Below are 15,876 nucleotides of genomic sequence, written 5' to 3' on the forward strand. Positions count from 1 at the left end.
ATTACATCTTGTCGACCCACGGAACGACTTAAATACCAACGACGGGGAGCGGAGGGATCCACATTAATTACCTCTTTTTTTGTGCGAGGGTCTGGATTAATTACTACTCGTAACAAGTAAATGGTAGGTGGCTGCTTGAAACATTAAATAGAGCCATGGCTTTCAAGGTATGAGATGCACGGTTGAACACACGGACTAGGCACGGGCGTGACTCTCCGTGTTTTAATTATTTACCGCACACATTACTTTGAAGAATCTATTCGACGCCGGAAGCACAATTCTACACTCATCTTGCCTTTGTAAGTTGCAAAATTTTCCATGGGCACGTTGACAATTAAGTAACTATAAAGATCATTTCAAAGTTAAGTAGATTCAAGGCCGTGCCTCTGCCTTGCAGATGATTCTGCCGAAAAGCTCACAGACAAAAGCAAGCAAGTGAAGTGATGACAGAGCCACGGTTTGTCAGCAACCACACACACGATCATGCCTTCGTAGGAAAGTGATAGGAGATGCACTGTTCTACCTGTCACACAGGCACGACCATGGCAAACACACGGTTTTCCATGTACCACACAACGGTCGTGAAGTGATACGACATGCACTGTTCTACATGCCACACAGGCAGGACCATGATTCCACATGCTTCAGTAGCATGCAGAGACGTGATTCTCTCATAAGAAACACCGTGAACCTACTGCCAGGCACTATATCCATTTGTGAAAAAGAAACACAAATACAACTGTGACCCATTGTGTTTGTAATCTTTGCATCACAGAAGCACGGCGTGAAGGCACATGAGGCACGGTTGGACACGCATCGCAAGCACGGTTATGTGCTCTATATTTCAATTATTTACAGACAAGCATTGATTGCAGACCCGTGAGAACACATGAGTCTGTAATTGCTTCAATTATATTCGTAATCAAATGTTCATTAAGTCCTGCAGAGTGACAAGTGACTGTCTGTGTTACAATTGTTTTCGTTGGGAGATTTTAAGTCAAATGCACAAAGGCGACTTTCTTTGTTTAGTAGCGTCACGGTCCTTCACACATGAAGGTGAATTTCCGTGTCTCGGTGTTTCAGGTCACAGGCACGGTTGTCAGGCCCACTAACGCATTGACCTGTTATTATCCAGATTCATGTTTGTGTCTCTTTGTGTTCCAAATGATTCCGTTGACTCTATCACCAGGAGAGGCACAGTAGGGAGGCCTAGGAAGGCATGCTTGCGTTTTACACGGAGCCACGCTTGTGCGTTTATTACGGAAACCCAATGGCTCGACGGGCATCTCCTCATTTTCGGGTGTGAACGCCACATGGCGCCACCCAGGGAACCCAAGGCTTCGACGGGCGTCTCCTCCGATGGCTCTGGCTCTTCTCCCGAGGCCAGGCTCCGGCTATTTAAGCTGGACGGAATCTCGAAACTCTAGCCACACACTCATCCCCCTCTGCCCGCCGCCAGGCCATCCATTCCTCTTGCTGCTCTCCATCCTGACCCTCTCCGCCATGGCTGAGCAGGAGGAGACTACTATGGAACCCCGTGTCCAGACACTGCAGGAGATCCAGGCTGGCAAGGGTTCCTCATCTGTATGTTCACTTTGCTTCCGCTTCATTCGTTTTTCCTTTCCGTCGGCTACTTGATTTAGTTGTGAAACGTGAGTAAGCCAGACGGAGTCTCGAAACCCTAGCCACATCCCTTCCTCCTTTTGTCCGTCTCCAGGCCATCCAGTCATCTTGTTGTTCTCTATCCTGACACTCCCAGCCATGGCTGTGCAGAAAGAGACTACTCTGAAACGCCATGTCTAGTCACAGGAGGAGATCTCGGCTGCCGACGCTTACTCAGCTGTAAGTTCGCTCTGCTTCGGCTTCATTTGTTTTTTCTTTCTTTCGGCTACTTGATTTAGTTGTGAAACATGGATTATTGTCGTGAGCTTCCTCCTAAGTTGACGAGGGTGCGTCTTGCCATCAATCTGACACCTTCTCCTTTGTCTAGATGAAGAACCTGTTCAAGACTGTGGAAGCTCACCTCTCCAACCTCGTGGAGATAAACACAAAGTTGAACGACAAGAATGAAGCCATCATTGCATGTCTTATGGATGAGAAGGTGCATATCAAACTTCAGCACGACAAGCTGAAGCTGGAATCATACGTTATGAAAAAACAGATCGAGGAACTTCGCGCCGAGCAACCAAAAAAGAAGTCTCCCCGGACTAAGTAGATAGCAGCAACCCTGATCATCGTATCTGAAGCTATTAAGCAGTGCACTAAAAGTTTCTTATTTTGTCTTGCGTTACCTTGTGTTGTCATTAACTTTGATAACAAATGTGTTTTGGTTTCCTGGGTCACGTTCATTCCAAGTTTATGGGTACAGATGTGAACATTAATGTAATGACCTATTCGAGAGACGTTGTTTCTAAAAGCACGGGCGTGAAGTCTCTGCAGTCAAGGTTCTTTGAACCAACTAGACTCATGTCTTGTGCACTGATGAAGGCATCGACGTTCCTGCCTTTCTTTGTTTCAGTTTAAAATTATTCTCACACTTCTTCTCTTACGCATAGCCACGGGTGTTTACTCTATGAGACACCGAATGGCCTATGTGAGAGATGCTATTTTTAAAAGCTTATTTCCTTGTATTTAAAAGCACAGACGTGGACTCCATACGGACACAGTTCCGTACTGAGTTGCGTCACACTTCTTTCTTGATTCTACGTATATTATTCGATAAATGCGTGGACGTTCGTGGCTGTCTGTGTTTCATAGTTAAGGGTCACAAGCACGAGCATACAATCTTCAAAGGAATGGCGTGTTATTATATAGAGTCATGCACAAAGGTTTTCTGATTGTATTCCGAATGAGTCGGTGGACTCGGTCAGAATGAGGGGCACGCACCTAACGCCCACAGAGGCATGGTTTTTTCTTACCCAGAGTCACGTATGTGCGTTTATTACGGAAACCTAATAGAATCGGGTTTAGATGCCAACACTTCATGTTTACTCTGTGAGGCACGTAACGGCCAATTCGAGAGACAGAAAGAGGCGAACATTTATTGGCGCAATTTCACATGACTGGCGACTATGACATAAAGTAGCATAAACATAAAAAGACATGAAGGTAGATTGATTTCATCAGTTGGAAGCTCCTTCGTGGCTGCACGCACCACAAAAACAAACAAAGCCTACAGACAGTGCAAATAGAAAAACAATTGTTTGACAAAGTTTACACAAAAAGCGAACTCATAAAGTTCACGACAATAAATAACTCCCAAGAACATGAGCAACCATCTCACGACCTATTTTTCAAGCATGCACTTCTGAAATGGATCCGTCAAATCCAGATATTCAACACTCCTATCTCTTAAATACTGACGCACGTGGGTGCAACTTGGTGATAATCGAAGACGAGCGTGTTTAGAAGCCTTTTTGTGCCACTTCAGAAGCCTTTGTTGCTCTTCGTAAAATACTTCAGTGAACTCCGGGGGAGTGTAGACAAACTTAATGTTGATGATCTCCAGATGCTTTGCACATATAACAAACAACGTCACAATTTCTTCATTACCCCGGCAAGGAATATAATCTTCTAGCGTTACTATCTTCAGACAAATGTCGTGATGTTCGAGAAACTGCCGGTGCCTACGACACCATATGTTTTTTTCACAACGACACCTCAACCGTCCCTAAAATACGACCAATGCTCAGTGAAGTGTTTCTGGAAAAATGGATTATGTCCTGTTGACCCACAAAATGACTTAAATACCGAGGGGCATGAGAGGGGTACAGATTAATTACCTCTCCTTTGTTTTTTCTGTAAATGGTAGATGCCTGCTTGAAACATTAAATAAAGTCATGGCTTTGATTATACAAGATGCACTGTTGAACACGCAAACCAGTCATGGGCGAGCCCCTCCATGTTTTAATTTTGTACGGTACACATACATTAAAAGAATCTGATCCACGCCGGAAGCACGGTCCTACAATCATCTTATCTCTGTGATATATGAAGTCAATGGAATTTGATTCAGATACATTCATATTCATATTGATTCAGAGAAGCACAGAAAGATCCGGAGTAGCATACATAGAGATATTCATAAATAATTTCATAGTAGCACATAGTACCATACACATTGATTCTCATTCAAATCTTACAAAGAACACCACTTATACATAGATAGGAAGATAGATAAATAGATATATAGATACATAGAAAAAACAGATCAGTCATAACGCTGGAAGAAATGATCCCACTTTCCCCGAGTAGCTGGATGAGGAGCCATGACTGCTCTTCTCCTTGCCCAAGCAACAATCTACATGAAGCTCCTTCCGCTTCCGTCACGGAAAACAAGCTCGAGCTCTTCATCGCTGCACTTCCACAGCACCTTATCGGAGAGCCGACGGTTGTACTCTTGCTCCCGCTCATCCTGGGTGGCCACCTCTTCCCTCTGCCCATGCCTCCTCCACCTCCTCCTACTCCAATGTTTTGTTGCCGGAGGCCTCATCTCCATGGCCTCTCCCTCCTCCTGTGTTACATCTCCCAAATTACGATCAGGATCCATCTCTAGGGTTTGATGTGGGTGGCGGCTGATGGAGTGGCTGGGGAAGGATGGCTGGTGTGGGGAGGCATTTATATTGACAAAGGTGAAGGGATGCAATGACCCATTCCAAAGACGCTGTTCTTAAAAGCACGGGCGTGAACTCTCTACATCCACGGTTTTGAATCAGGTAGCCTCATGACTTGTGGACTAACGATATCGTGGACGTTCATGGTTTCCTGGCGTTCTGTGTTTCAGTGTTTCGGCTCACTGGCACGTGTGGAAAGCCCACAAAGGCATGGTCATGTTCGCTTGGGTTTGTGTTCTGAATGATTCCGTTGACTCATTCAGACGGAGAGGCACGGACGTGAACCCGTGGAGTCATGGTGTGGTATTACATAAAGTCACGTTTGTGCATTTACTGCAGAAACATAACATAATTGGATTCAGATGTGAACCCTCACTGTTTACTTTGTGAGGCAATGAATGACCGATCAGAGAGACATTGTGTCTACAACCACGGTTTTGTACCAAGGAGCCACTATCAAATGCATGGAAGTCAAGCAACAAGGGCCACACTTTTAGTAGTAGAAAAAGCACTTTATCAGCTGGTGTTACTCCTTTGTTAGGCGCACAGTAGGGTCGCTGTGGAAGGCACGTTTTTCAAGCAGAGAACGATCATCACGATGCCACGACAAGGTCAAAAGCATGGTTGTGAGTCTGCAGTGTCACGGCTAGAATCCTCGAGATGCATTTGGGTGTGACCTATTGAGTAGAAACTCGGTTGTGCGGTCACCAGAGGCACTACATAACGCCCCGCAAAACATGTTTGGTTGACCATTGTGGTGGCTGTCTGTGCTTTTAGCTCTTTTCATCTCTCTTGTGTCGCAGCAGAGACGCATGGTTGTATTCTTACACCATCCAACTTCATAAAGAAATGGCTGCAAAAATTTACAAGCAAACCTATCGCCCTTATAATATTTTCTTAGCCGAGTAATAAAAATACCTAAACAAGCAAAATCTGTTCTGCTTAAATTTGTTTTTCTACAACTGCACCAAATAAACTTACAAGCCGTTTTTATAACCACAGTACGAGGAGCAAAAACAGTGCAGCGGCTCAAATGCAGCTCCATCAGTGCAAGGCTCAACTGCAGCTCCTCGGCTTGTATGGTAGGTACATACGAGAAGCACTGCTCTACCTGCAACACATGCACGGTTGTGCATGCATTCTGTGCATGATAGGTACATATGACAGCCACTGTCATACATACAACATAGGCACGGTTACACATACAAGGTGCATCTCTGCACTGAAAAATTAAACCTACTTTATATCTTTTAGCCTTGGTGCCACATCATTTTATAGTCCTTCGGCCCGTACAAAGCCGCAAAACCCCACATTTCCTTCATGGATGCACGCAACACAAAAACAGACAAGCCTACACACGGCGCAAAGACTACAACGGTTGTATGATAAAGTTTACATAAAAACCAAGCTCAAAAGAATGCAACAACAAATAACTCCATACACCTGGACAACTAACATAAGGCCTTACTTTAGCATCCACACCAGAACGGAACCATCAAATCTAGATATTCAACACTCCTCTTTCTTAAAAGCGAACGCGCGTGGCTGCAACTTGATGATAATCTAAGACGAGCACGTTTAGAAGCCCTTCTATGACACTCCAGAACCCTTTGTTGCTTTTCGTAAAATACTCTCGTGAACTCTGCGGGAGGGGAGGTAAACTTAATGGTGATGGTCTCCAGATCCTTTGCACTAAGAACAAAGAACGCCGCAAATTTAGTGTAACTCCCGGAGCGAACATAATCTTCCAGCGATACTGTCTTCAGACAAACGTCGTGATGTTTGAGAAACTGCCCGTGCTTACGACGCCATTTGTTTTTTTCACCACGACAAATCAACGATCCCTAAAATATAAATGATAGGTTGAAATACTTAGCGTCTATAAAAAGAGATACAGACCATCGAAAAACCAAATGAAACAATTAGTTCTACCACCTCCGCAGCAAGAAGTTAGACATAGACTTGTCTATATATGGATGTATCCAACAATAAAGCATGTGTAGATACGGGTGCATCAATTCCAGTCAAACTAAGACAAGCATTTTGAAATGGAACGAGTACTACAGTATGCACATTTCTAAAGATCATCACCTCGACAAACAACTTCTCCAGTTTTGGAAAGCATTGCAGCAATTCAACGACGATGTCCACTTTATAATACATGTAGATAAGCAAGGTCTTGACAGATTGACGCATTGTTGTTAGAATGCCTGCCTCCAAACCCTTCATGAAAATCAACAAAAGTTGGATCACAAAACTAATAGAATAAAGGTTGGATTAAATAAAAATTGTTTCCTCACAAACAAAGTGAAGCTGGAAGTATCGTGAAAACTCAGAGACATCGGTTACCTCCAAGTCCTGACTCGGCATGAAGAATAGAACATAGACCATCAAATTAATAGAAAAAACATCAGAACAAGTGCAGCTCTATTCCAGTATGAAGGAAAGTCAGTACCTCAAGACACATCGAGGGAGACACGAACATGAATTCACCCAACGTCTCCAGTTTAGGTGTAGAGACAACGGTTATCGAACAGTCGTCGACCAGACAATCAGCAATAAATCGTCGAAGCGAAGGGGCATCCTCAATAATGAGTTCTCCGTGTGGACAAAAAATGCCAATTCTTACAAGGTTAGACGAGTTTATTGTGATGCAACGACCTCCTCTATTGCAAACAAGCAGGAGAGACTCAAGTGCAGGGCAACTAGAGTGGATTATGCTTTGCAGCAAGGCGTCTGATATATCAAGTTCCATCAGCGAGAGTCTTTTCACCAACGTTAGCTTAAGCGTCGCTACGTAATTGTCTGGTATTTGGCAAAGAGCAAAGGCGAGGGTGTGGAGAGAGGAGGAAAACCGAAACACGGACTCCGGTGCCGAGGGCGTAGATGAAGTGCATAGATCCAGTAGTGTTACCTCTTGTGTTAGAAATCCTGGGAAGAGGTAGTAGAACTCAAGAACCTGGATATTGTTCAGCTTCCAGGATCGGAGCCAGGCATCAATGATGGAGGGTCTGCACTGTAGGTAGCACGCCAGGATAGAGAGGCGGCTAACCGAGCCAGCATGGCCGGACAGAATGGATTCCGGAAGACTGACAACATTACCGACAGGATTTCAACAAAGCCGCATCCCGGAATAGCATTTGCAAACGCGCTCCTCTCTGAAGGCGGACAACTGAGATATGGTCTCGATATGAACTGTTTCTACAACCTTAAAAAGACGTGAGACAGATATCTCACGGTAGTCGAGATTCAGAGGAGCGATGGGCCACAAAGGATGCCAGCGACGTGCGACGATTGGAGTACGGATGCCCTCCTTGATGGGGAGACGAGAGATGATCTCACGTAGGACGGCATCAGCGAGATCGCTGATGCGGTCCGCACGACACCCCTCTTCTTCCTCCTTGGATCGAGAGGGAGCACGGTCGCCGCTTCTATTCCCTCCGATGACTAGCACACCACGAGAAGGCGGCGTCGACAGTGGCGCCACTCTCGACCTTTTGGTGCTACGAGCAGCGCATTCCATCTCCACCTCCATTGCTGGGGTGGCGCTGCCCACGACCAGTGCTCAGTGAGGTCGATCTGGAAAAATGGATTATAGCCTGTCAATCCACAAAACGACTTAAATATCCACGACAGGGAGCAGAGGGGTCCACATTGATTACCTCTTTTTTGACGCGAGGGTCCGGGTTAATTACTACTCGTAACAAGTAAATGGTAGGTGGCTGCTTGAAACATTAAATAGAGCCACATCTTTCAAGGTACGAGATGCACGGTTGAACACGCAGACCAGGCACGGGCATGCCCCTCCGTGTTTTAATTATTTATGGCACACATTCAATAGAAGAATCTGTTCGACGCCGGAAACACGGTTCTATAGTCATCTTGCCTCTGCGAGCGGCAAAATTTTCCACGGGCACGTTGACAATTAAGACACTAGAAGATTCAAGGTCGTGGCTCTGCTTTGTAGATGATTCTGCTGAAACGCTCACGGACAAAACCAAGGAAACGAAGTGATGGCAGAGGCACGGCTTATATGTACCAGACACACGGTCCTGCCTTCGGCATTGCAATGCACTGTTCTACCTGCCACACAGGCACGACCATGATTACATGTGCTTCAGTAGCTTGTAAAGACGTGATTCTCTCACAGGAAACGTCGTGAACCTACTGCCAGGCACTATATCCATTCGTGAAACAGAAACACAAACACAATAGTGACCCATTGTGTTTGAAATCTTTGCATCACAGAAGCATGGCGTGAAGGCACATGAGGCTCGGTTGGATACACATCGCAAGCACGGTTATGTGCTCTATATTTCAATTACTTATAGACATGCATTCATAACAGAAGAAAAGCGTGAGAACAGGCGAGGCACCATTACCACGAAAGCCACGGTTATGCAGCCCCAGAAGCATGATCCAGATTCTGTGCTTAAAAATGTTTTTGTTCCATAACGGCGGGCTTGACCATGCAACCACGAGAGTCACGGTTGAACAATCACCAATGGCATGGCCGTGGCTGCATGTGCCCTTCAGTTATTTTTATCTCTATGTCATGCAGAAGAGAAGCATGCGTGTATGCTTACAACACCCACATTCAGAAACCGACGCGGCTGCGGAAAATAACAAGGAAACCCGTGCCTCAGATATTTTTCTCCGCCGAGTAAAAATACATAAAGAAGCAAAAGGCGTTTTTATTTAAATTTGTTTTGTTTCTATAACTGCAAAAAATTAACTTACAAGCCGTTCTTGTAACCACAACACGAAAAAATAAACAATCGACACCCGCTCGCCCTCCTCACCGATGCTTGCTATTTCATCGCTCCACGTGCGGCCTTGTTTTTGAATGTTTCATGATCCATTCTTCCTTCTTCACCCTTGTGCAACCCCACCCTTGTGCGTAGCTATTCAACCTATTTACCTGTAAAATTAATATACATACATAAAAACAAAGCGAAAGATTGCGGTCATCACTGTTTTTTGCTTACGTCCTATTTAAACTACATTATTACCTTTTAATTTTTCTATTCGTACTGTTCTCCGGTACCAAAAAGTCTCCACTCAGATATTTCCTTTATGGAAATGGATTGCGCAGATTCCGTGCCTTGTCCCGGGCTTCCCTACGCGCATTCTGTGTGCTTGGCTTGTGTGATGTTCGATTATGGCGTAGATGCAAGACTTTGGTAAATGCTTCCTGTTGTCAGTGGGATCGTTGGAGTTGCTGGCGTCTGACGTCTTCCTCCTGGGCTTGGAGTGCATTCTCCTGAGCCGTTTGATGTCCTCGATGGTGTTGTCGACCATTTCATTGACCTTGCCCTCTTCTCCTGCTGCGATTTCCTCTTCTCCTCTTCAATCCTCATCCTCTCCTGGACTTCTGGGTTTCCCGGGCAGTTTGTTTTCCTGTGACCCTTTACTCCACAATGACTGCACTTGGATGCGGCTTTGTTGCCTTTTCCTTTCTTCTCAGAACCAGCTTTGATTCGATCTCCTTTTTTCGTGCCCTTTGAGACACTCATGGGAGGGTTCTCGAGAGTTTCGGCAAGAATCCTGTGTCCGGTTCCTCAGAAAGTGCCGCCATGACTTTTATTTTCATATCTAGCGTACACTCATGCAGCACACTATATGCCTTCTCTTCTCTGCAAGCATTTGAATAGATATCCAACAACTCAGCGTAAGAGAGGCCAAATCTCATAGTTTCATCATCTTGTGCGGTATGCTATCACCTTGACTTGTAGACAGAACTTTCAGACTCTCTGATAGATTCCTGGTCCATTTGGGGATGATGAAGGATTTTGGAAGTTGATCGATCATGCATGTTTGGTCCATCACCTTAAGCACATGGCAGCACTGAATGCCATCCCTACTCATTTCTTGTAGCTGCAACTGTATATTTCCTTTTGCTCATCCACATCTACCCTGAACTCAGACCTGTCAAATTCCTCGCCCAAATATGGTTTCCACTCTCTTGTTCCATGCTCAACAATCCTTTTTAAAAAATACAGCCTCCCCTTTGCCAGGTCAGAGCACTTGTAGTATGTTCGGTTCCGTAGCTCCAGCTGGAATTTCCTAAAAATTTCATTCGTGTATACTTCACTTGCTTGTCTCTCAATCGGAAAACCTGTCTCTAGTGAAGGCATCTTCTCGACAGTTCGGTGTCTTTTCTTGTCAAGCGTCACGAGGCAATTTTGCTGAATCATGTGATACGCACCAACAAACCTTTTTATAGTGTCCTTATGGTCGACGTAATTCTTCCACATTGAATTTGTGCTCTCTCTGGGAGTGGTTGTTGATGAGATAGGATAGAAGTAGTCCTTGAAGTAGGCCGGCACCTAGAAATTTCGGAGTTCCCATACCATGTTTAGGTGTTTGTTGCCTTCCGCCTTGTGCACAAAAATTGCTGCTTTCTAGGAACACTCAAACTCGTATTGATCTAGTGAGTTTTTCACGATTCGTAAATAAATCACCAGACATCCCTGGGTGCTGCACAAACACTACTGCGTTATTTTCCTTCATGTTCTTCCTACTATGCCACCAGCAGAACCTGTGCCTCGTTCTTGGAAGAGCTTCCTTTATTGCAATCTTCATCGCTTGGTCCTGGTCTCTTATTATGTATTTCGGCTATTTTCCTCCCATTGCCTCGACAAACGTGCTTAGGAGCCACTTGAATGACCCTATTTTCTCATCCTTCAAAAGGCCTACTGCAAACAGGATGGTCGACCCATGGTTGTCGACACCTATAATTGGTGCAAATGGCAAGCCATATATATTGTTAGAGAATGTCGTGTCAAAAGACACGAAATCTCCATATAGCTCATAATTCATCTTGCACAAGGAGTCTGTCCAGAACAGGCTCCGCACTACATTGTTCTCTATCTCTTCCACATGGTGGAATCCCAGACTCTGCCTCTGCATATCGGCAAACAGTTTCATGGTGTCCTCAATGTCAGTACCGCGCTCTCCAGCCCTGTCTCGGCATGCAATGTTGGTTATATCAATCGTGTCGAACATAATTTCTCGCCTCGGTTTCCCCATGGTAGTAAAAATCTGCATAACCTTCCTTGGTTCTAACCTCGCCTTCTGGAACACTTGTATAAAGAATTTCTCCTGAGGTGTCATCTTCTTATAGCATCTCATGAACTTCAGCATCCAATCAGATGGGTGAAGTTGGTGGTTGTTCTCTAGGCGCATGTTCTTCAGATACCATTTCCTCCTATCTATATCCCTCTTGGCTGTTATTTGGACCGGGCATCTTGTACGGATCAAGCAGTTGCTCCTTCTTTCCTTAACATGTCTCTCAATTGTCTTATTCTGCCCTTCCTTGGTGCACTGGAACACCTGCTTATCAAGCTGCCCATCATATGTCAATCTTCTGCTCGTTGATCGCTTAGTAGCAAAGCCGACCCTTCTTGCATATCTGCAGAAAAAGAAAAAGCACTCATCCAATGATCCGAATACCATACCACCCTCTGGTTCTAGTGCTTCGGTGACCTCCTGAATCGTCGGGTATATGCCTTCTTTGAACATGTCATCCATTTCTTTCTCTACAATCGTCGGCGGTGCCATGATGATTCTGTCTACCGTGTCTTCATTTGTCTAATCGCATTCACTTCTGATGACATCAGTTTCATCGCCAGCCACATGTCCACTTACAACGGAGTTGTTGCTGCTTTGTTGTTTGTCACATGCAGCAGCGTCGTTTCTGCATGGCACGGTCAAATCCATAAATGATTCTGCTTCTCCACTGTCACATTGTGGAATGCTCCTCCCTATTTCTCCGGCACTCATGCATCCAAGAGAGTGTGCTGCTTCTACCATGCAATCTGTGCTACCGTTGTACACTACTTGTTGCTGTGAACGTTGTGTTCCCTTCATGATGGATGGAGGACTATGATATTTCTTTGCCTCATCTGTTATCCCCTCCGCCAAGTCCTGAACCATGGCATGAAACAAAATTAGATGTCTAGAGCAGCATATGCATTTTTTTAATTTCTAAACAAAAGATTTATATGATTTATCAGGGCTCGTCTGGTATACCAAAATGAGACCCGTGCCTTTTCACCAAGTATAAGTGGTATACCAGAGGCACTGTTCAAATTATACCCAGCAGCATGGATGTGACTATGCTACACATACATCTGGACCAGAGGCACGGTTGTGCTTCTGTTTGCACCATACAACAAGAGAGGCACAACAATAGTGCTTCTTGTAGCATCCTATATAGGAGAACAACTGCACATACATCCATACCAGACGGACAGCCGTCCCCTATTTTGCACTTTACCCTGCCCTTCCATAAAACTCTCTGTGTGTTGAACTGAAAAAGCATAGTTCCGACATCACCTTTGTTTTCCCATGCCTCTCTTGTCCAGGAAAATTGGCGACAACCTCCGTGCATTGGTGATTTCGCTGACGATTCTGAATGCCATTAGAGATCCTTTGGAAGGACCCCTCATGTTGAACGCCACAAGAGATCCTTTCAAAGGCCCATGCCTTATGTTTTCATTGAACCGTGGACTACCGTGATACTTGCTTCCTTGCTCATACACTTGCATGTGCAAGATACTATAATTTAAATATACCGGGCAAAAACAAAGAAAAAATAGCTCACAAAAAATATACATTTGCTTTAAATGTTGTTGCGCGTTCGTATTTGCTGTCATCTGTATTGCTTTCTGGTGCTGTTGTACTGTAAGGTTTATTCCTCCTATGTTTGATTTTGTCGTTGGGCTCTTCTTGTTTGTGCAAACCGTACTGAATCCTTGAACACCAATTCTTTTGTTGCCAATCATCCTTCTGCTTGCATCAAAGGAAATTTTGTTACCTTGTATCTCTTCATTATGACTGCCTTCAAATGTTGGGTCGTCACAGCGCCCGCTCCGCGCCTTTGTGGACATATGTGTCTTGAAACAAAAAAATAATTATAGGAACATGCGAGTATAACAAAGAATTAGCACGTAAAACTTCTACCAACGTTCAAAATCAGCGTTTCAAGTTTTCACCGTTACCTACATAGTCTACTTAGTTGAGTCTCTGATGCTTACAATACTCCTCTTCGCAGGTGTCTGTTGAACACCATGCTCCTGGTTGGGACGTTTGCCAAGAACTTGCATCCCGCTCTTGACTCCAATTATTCTAGCCTGCAGTGTGCCTGTTGGACGGCATCTGCATCCTTGATCTTCTTCTCGTTTTGTACTAATTTTTCTCTTCCACCTCTCGATACTCAACTGTAGAGTAGATGCACAGGATAAACAGATATTACAACATTCATCTAGGAGATATTAATCATTTTTTTGTTAATGATCTACTCTTTGGTGCTCAGTGGTGGCACCTTGACAGCAAACGTTCCAGAAATGAAAGACCAAATAACCACAAATGCTAATGTTCAACTGACTTACTATTACCTTCCTCCCATAATCCTTGCCAATATCGTTCAAAGATCGACCACTCCTATTGTCCTGATCAGATGATGCAGTCCTGAACATCTGCCGAAAAAATAGACGTAATAAAAATAAAGGTTACACACCTGCAGCCTCAGTGTTGAAACTTTTCCAAGTCGATCTCAATCATTCTTACTAACCTTTCACACTTACCACACAATAGCTATATATTTTAGTTCTATATAAATGAGATATATAAATATATACATATATTAATTTTTAATTAAACTACAACCTCAACCAAAGTGAGGTCCTCTGATGCTAGTTTGCTTGTGCAACACATAACACAAAGATAACCATGAATCCCGACCACAACGAATTCATCAACATCGTACACCCAAGTAGTTCTGTACTATGCATTCCAACCTCGGATATTTCATCAGCACCATCACAGTGATTCTAAGAAGTAACAGCTAGCGAACAGAATTTCTGTATGCAGCTTCCTAAGGACCAACTTAGGCAGTAACATCGTAATACTTTTCAACAGAAGCGCAATGTTGAATTAAGAACCACACTACCTACCGCCGGAAAAGAAGGACTCGGAAACTGAAAAACCATCCAGCATGTAGCATGACAACAAAGATATAATGAAGTGACGTTTCGACATAGACCCAAAACCAGCATCGCTCAAATTGAATCTTGTGTATCAGGATTTTTTTACTAATCTTTGATTGTCGAATCTTATGCGCTGATTGTTCGAAAGTCACACCTTTCGAATTTGTGGGGGGATCTACTGCCCTGCAGTCTGTCAGCAATCTCCTTGGATAATTTTGAATCTCAGAGAGAGAGAAGAGAGAGAGGGAGAGGGAGAGAAGGAGAGAGAATGAAAGAGCCTGCTTTGATTTTTTGCGTGCAAGAAAAGACTCACCTGGTAGGTTGGGTAAGTTGACGCATGAGAGATGCACATGTTTTTCGGTGTGACGAGATGTGGTAGGTCGACTTCACTTGACCGTCGAACTGACAAGTGGGCTCTCAATTACTATTTCCCCTAAGTCCCTCACTAACTTGTGGGGTCGATCGTATTGAGTCCTAGGAGGAGTACCTCCATCTCGCGTGAGAAGATGTGGTAGGTGGACTTCATAGTCGTACTAACATGTGGGCTCTCATATAGTTCCTCTAAGTATTTAACTAACTTGTGGGGTCGTTCGCAGATGAGTTCCAGATCTCTCTCCATCTAGCATCGGTGGCGACAGGCAAAGCATATTCTAGCTCTCCAAAGGAAAACTTACAGTCTCGTCCTGATCCCTCCACAGAGCTCGCTCGTCACTGAAAAATTATCGGTCTCCCTCATCTCACTTGCCGTGGATCTCCTGTTCAGGTAATCCATTGCTTCCTCACCATCATTATGCCACCGATTCAATGTTTGAACAAAAAAATTACCGGTGCTAGCAATTCTGTGGGCTGCGTACACCCCGCATGTGCGCAACACAATAGGTGGGGTGCGATTTAAATATCGGTTCCGGATCTAATTATCTTCAGCTGGTCCGTGCTCAAACTGTTGCGCCGTCTTAATGGGAGAAGGGTTATGGATTTAAAATTAGGACTCAACTGACCTCACTTTAATCATGCCAACTGCATGCTTGCGCCGTGGTTTTGCTAAGTTGATTTATATCTCCAGCCATGCAAAACTTAAGCACTCTCGTGACCACAGATTATATTAGTTGTAGAGGTCAATGAAATTGCAGTCAAAATTCACTATCCTAATCCCTAACATGAGGTCACAGGTCAAATGATTATATAGATCCGCAATCTATAGCGGGTATCCAAAGGACTTACATTCATTTTTGCAAAGCAGTTACTAACTCAGAGTTAGAATCCGTCTTAGC

The 15,876-nt window shown here is 44.3% G+C and overlaps 1 pseudogene; it reads right to left on the reverse strand.

The window, feature by feature from the left end:
* Nucleotides 1–9,772: 9,772 nt before the first annotated feature.
* On the reverse strand, nucleotides 9,773–15,098 carry LOC125518927 (uncharacterized; annotated as a pseudogene).
* Nucleotides 15,099–15,876: the final 778 nt, after the last annotated feature.

Source organism: Triticum urartu, chromosome 7A (assembly GCF_056163025.1).
Source record: "Triticum urartu cultivar PI428250 chromosome 7A, HENAU_Tu73, whole genome shotgun sequence".
Lineage (NCBI taxonomy): Eukaryota > Viridiplantae > Streptophyta > Magnoliopsida > Poales > Poaceae > Triticum > Triticum urartu.